The sequence below is a fragment of the Anomaloglossus baeobatrachus genome, chromosome 1 (assembly GCF_048569485.1).
Source record: "Anomaloglossus baeobatrachus isolate aAnoBae1 chromosome 1, aAnoBae1.hap1, whole genome shotgun sequence".
NCBI classification, from domain to species: Eukaryota; Metazoa; Chordata; class Amphibia; order Anura; family Aromobatidae; genus Anomaloglossus; species Anomaloglossus baeobatrachus.
Window position 1 is genome coordinate 356540334 of NC_134353.1, and position 6220 is coordinate 356546553.

Consider the following 6220-nt stretch of genomic DNA (forward strand, 5'->3'; position numbering starts at 1 on the left):
GGATAGGATAGGCTAAGATAGATGGATAGGATAGGATAAGATAGATGGATAGGATAGGATAAGATAGATGGATAGGATAGGCTAAGATAGATGGATAGGATAGGCTAAGATAGATGGATAGGATAGGATAAGATAGATGGATAGGATAGGATAAGATAGATGGATAGGATAGGATAAGATAGATGGATAGGATAGGATAAGATAGATGGATAGGATAGGATAAGATAGATGGATAGGATAGGATAAGATAGATGGATAGGATAAGATCGATGGATAGGATAGGATAAGCTAGATGGATAGGATAAGACAGATGGATAGGATAGGCTAAGATAGATGGATAGGATAGGCTAAGATAGATGGATAGGATAGGATAAGATAGATGGATAGGATAGGATAAGATCGATGGATAGGATAGGCTAAGATCGATGGATAGGATAGGCTAAGATAGATGGATAGGATAGGCTAAGATAGATGGATAGGATAGGCTAAGATAGATGGATAGGATAGGATAAGATAGATGGATAGGATAGGATAAGATAGATGGATAGGATAGGATAAGATCGATGGATAGGATAGGCTAAGATAGATGGATAGGATAGGATAAGATAGATGGATAGGATAGGATAAGATAGATGGATAGGATAGGATAAGATAGATGGATAGGATAGGATAAGATAGATGGATAGGATAGGATAAGATAGATGGATAGGATAGGATAAGCTAGATGGATAGGATAAGACAGATGGATAGGATAGATGGATAGGATAGGATAAGATCGATGGATAGGATAGGCTAAGATAGATGGATAGGATAGGATAAGATAGATGGATAGGATAAGATAGATGGATAGGATAAGATAGATGGATAGGATAAGATCGATGGATAGGATAAGATCGATGGATAGGATAGGATAAGATAGATGGATAGGATAAGACAGATGGATAGGATAGATGGATAGGATAGGATAAGATAGATGGATAGGATAGGATAAGATAGATGGATAGGATAGGCTAAGATAGATGGATAGGATAGGATAAGATAGATGGATAGGATAGGCTAAGATAGATGGATAGGATAGGATAAGATAGATGGATAGGATAGGCTAAGATAGATGGATAGGATAGGCTAAGATAGATGGATAGGATAGGATAAGATAGATGGATAGGATAGGATAAGATAGATGGATAGGATAGGATAAGATAGATGGATAGGATAGGATAAGATAGATGGATAGGATAGGATAAGATAGATGGATAGGATAGGATAAGATAGATGGATAGGATAAGATCGATGGATAGGATAGGATAAGCTAGATGGATAGGATAAGACAGATAGATAGGATAGGAGGATAGGATAAGATCGATGGATAGGATAGGATAAGATAGATGGATAGGATAGGCTAAGATAGATGGATAGGATAGGCTAAGATAGATGGATAGGATAGGATAAGATAGATGGATAGGATAGGATAAGATAGATGGATAGGATAAGATAGATGGATAGGATAAGATAGATGGATAGGCTAAGATAGATGGATAGGCTAAGATAGATGGATAGGATAAGATAGATGGATAGGCTAAGATAGATGGATAGGCTAAGATAGATGGATAGGCTAAGATAGATGGATAGGCTAAGATAGATGGATAGGCTAAGATAGATGGATAGGCTAAGATAGATGGATAGGCTAAGATAGATGGATAGGCTAAGATAGATGGATAGGCTAAGATAGATGGATAGGCTAAGATAGATGGATAGGCTAAGATAGATGGATAGGATAAGATAGATGGATAGGATAAGATAGATGGATAGGATAAGATAGATGGATAGGATAAGATAGATGGATAGGATAAGATAGATGGATAGGATAAGATAGATGGATAGGATAAGATAGATGGATAGGATAAGATAGATGGATAGGATAAGATAGATGGATAGGATAAGATAGATGGATAGGATAAGATAGATGGATAGGATAAGATAGATGGATAGGATAAGATAGATGGATAGGATAAGATAGATGGATAGGATAAGATAGATGGATAGGATAAGATAGATGGATAGGATAAGATAGATGGATAGGATAAGATAGATGGATAGGATAAGATAGATGGATAGGATAAGATAGATGGATAGGATAAGATAGATGGATAGGATAAGATAGATGGATAGGATAAGATAGATGGATAGGATAAGATAGATGGATAGGATAAGATAGATGGATAGGATAAGATAGATGGATAGGATAAGATAGATGGATAGGATAGGATAAGATAGATGGATAGGATAGGATAAGATAGATGGATAGGATAGGATAGGATAAGATAGATGGATAGGATAAGATAGATGGATAGGATAAGATAGGAGGATAGATGGATAGGATAGGATAAGATAGATGGATAGGATAAGATAGATGGATAGGATAAGATAGGAGGATAGATGGATAGGATAGGATAAGATAGATGGATAGGATAGGATAAGATAGATGGATAGGATAGGATAAGATAGATGGATAGGATAGGATAAGATAGATGGATAGGATAAGATAGATGGATAGGATAGGATAGATGGATAGGATAGGATAGATGGATAGGATAGGATAAGATAGATGGATAGGATAGGATAGATGGATAGGATAGGATAAGATAGATGGATAGGATAGGATAGGATAAGATAGATGGATAGGATAGGATAAGATAGATGGATAGGATAAGATAGATGGATAGGATAGGCTAAGATAGATGGATAGGATAGTATAAGATAGATGGATAGGATAGGATAAGATAGATGGATAGGATAGGATAGATGGATAGGATAAGATAGATGGATAGGATAAGATAGATGGATAGGATAAGATAGATGGATAGGATAAGATATATGGATAGGATAAGATAGATGGATAGGATAAGATAGATGGATAGGATAAGATAGATGGATAGGATAAGATAGATGGATAGGATAAGATAAGATAGATGGATAGGATAGGATAAGATAGATGGATAGGATAGATGGATAGGATAGGATAAGATAGATGGATAGGATAGGATAAGATAGATGGATGGATAGGATAGGATAAGATAGATGGATGGATAGGATAGGATAAGATAGATGGATGGATAGGATAGGATAAGATAGATGGATAGGATAAGATAGATGGATAGGATAAGATAGATGGATAGGATAGGATAAGATAGATGGATAGGATAAGATAGGAGGATAGATGGATAGGATAGGATAAGATAGATGGATAGGATAGGATAAGATAGATGGATAGGATAGGATAAGATAGATGGATAGGATAGGATAAGATAGATGGATAGGATAGGATAAGATAGATAGATAGGATAGGATAAGATAGATGGATAGGATAGGATAGGATAGGATAAGATAGATGGATAGGATAAGATAGGAGGATAGATGGATAGGATAGGATAAGATAGATGGATTAGAGGATAGATTGATAGGATAGGATAAGATAGATGGATAGGATAGGATAGGATAAGATAGATGGATAGGATAGGATAGGATAAGATAGATGGATAGGATAGGATAGGATAAGATAGATGGATAGGATAAGATAGGAGGATAGATGGATAGGATCGGATAAGATAGATGGATTAGAGGATAGATGGATAGGATAGGATAAGATAGATGGATAGGATAGGATAAGATAGATGGATAGGATAAGATAGGAGGATAGATGGATAGGATCGGATAAGATAGATGGATTAGAGGATAGATGGATAGGATAGGATAAGATAGATGGATAGGATAGGATAAGATAGATGGATAGGATAGGATAAGATAGATGGATAGGATAGGATAAGATAGATGGATAGGATAGGATAGGATAGGATAAGATAGATGGATTAGAGGATAGATGGATAGGATAGGATAAGATAGATGGATAGGATAGGATAAGATAGATGATTAGGATAGGATAAGATAGATGGATAGGATAGGATAAGATAGATGGATAGGATAGGATAAGATAGATGGATAGGATAGGATAAGATAGATGGATAGGATAGGATAAGATAGATGGATAGGATAGGATAAGATAGATGGATAGGATAGGATAAGATAGATGGATAGGATAGGATAAGATAGATGGATAGGATAGGATAAGATAGATGGATTAGAGGATAGATGGATAGGATAGGATAAGATAGATGGATAGGATAGGATAAGATAGATGATTAGGATAGGATAAGATAGATGGATAGGATAGGATAAGATAGATGGATAGGATAGGATAAGATAGATGATTAGGATAGGATAAGATAGATGGATAGGATAGGATAAGATAGATGGATAGGATAAGATAGATGATTAGGATAGGATAAGATAGATGGATAGGATAGGATAAGATAGATGGATAGGATAAGATAGATGGATAGGATAGGATAAGATAGATGGATAGGATAGGATAAGATAGATGGATAGGATAGGATAAGATAGATGGATAGGATAGGATAAGATAGATGGATAGGATAAGATAGGAGGATAGATGGATAGGATAGGATAAGATAGATGGATAGGATAGGATAAGATAGATGGATAGGATAGGATAAGATAGATGGATAGGATAGGATAAGCTAGATGGATAGGATAAGACAGATGGATAGGATAGGAGGATAGGATAGGATAAGATCGATGGATAGGATAGGATAAGATAGATGGATAGGATAGGCTAAGATAGATGGATAGGATAGGCTAGGATAAGATAGATGGATAGGATAAGATAGATGGATAGGATAAGATAGATGGATAGGATAAGATAGATGACTAGGATAGGATAGATGACTAGGATAGGATAGATGACTAGGATAGGATAGATGGGACGGGACCGGTGGTTGGACGGGATAGGACCGGTGGGTGGACGGGACAGATGGTGTAGTTCTCGCGAGCGGTAATGTGTTGACATTACCGACCATGAGAAATGACCTGGAGTTACCACTGCAGCATCATTCACGGAATGCGGTTAATAAAGTGTTGACAGATGTGCTTTTTGGTGCTTTATTTAAATTAAGGATTTTTCTGTGTGTTTATTTACTTTACTTAGATTAGTGATTGCGTGTCAGATGCTGTCATTACTAATCTTGGACTTCGGGGCAGCTATGGGCTGCTATTAACTCTTATTACTACGATTGCCACCGCATCACGGCTATAAGAAGAGCCAGTTACATGCCGGGACTGTTGCATTCAATTGATGCGACATTCTCGAGGCAGCAGCGGTATTACATTCTCGGCTGCGGGGGGGGGGGGGGCGTAACCATGGCCCTCGCCCTCCCCAGCCTGAGAATCTGAGAATACCGGCCCGCTGCTGTTTGCTTACCTTGGCTGGGTATCATTTTGGGGGGGGGGGGGGGGGAGGAGGGGGAGCAGGGAGACAGCTGTCACTCAGAGTGGGGGCGTTTCTGACTGCAACCTATCATAGGCGCCGGTGGGCGGGGGAAGCAGGGAATACGAGAGAGTAATGAGCGGCCGCCATTTTCAAAAGCTGGAGAACCTACCACAGTGATTGGTGCGTATGAAAGAGAGGGAGAGACCGACTGACCAAAATGGCCGCTGGCTTACATAGCCTTTATGACTCTGTGTGGCCAAGCCAATCACAGTAACACCACAACAAAGATGGCTGCGGCGTTTCTGTGAGGGCAAGCAACGTTAGATGTGTTCATTGGCTAGAAAAAGGCGCCAGGAAGTCAGAAATGAAGTATCAGAGCAAATACCATATTAGCTGCCGGATAGCAAAATACCTTGAATACCCCATTATCCGTCGGATACCGAATAGTGGCTAATACTTTCGCTCATCCCTAATGAAGGCCCCCCCTCCACCCCTGCTGATTTCACACTGGGTCAAAATGGTAAATACTGAAGCTTCCTATGAGAGGGTGGTATGTAATACAAATAGACACTATCCTCTAAAATTTGAGAAGGTATGGAAGCCTTTGATTCTCTGTTGATTCACATTAGTCACCAGGTGATGAGGAATATTTTCTTAGGATTAACGTATATGATATTTGATGCCTGATACGAGTTTCTTAAACTTAAATAGTGTGTGTTATTCTGGCTTGGAAAACGGCAAATGTGGTTCTTATCTACAAAAAGAGGGAAACGAGGATCCAAGGAATTACAGGCCAGTAAGCCTGACTTCTATTGCAGGAAAAATCTTCAAGCGAATTGTCAAAGAACATTTACCTAGGTACCTGGATGGGAAGGC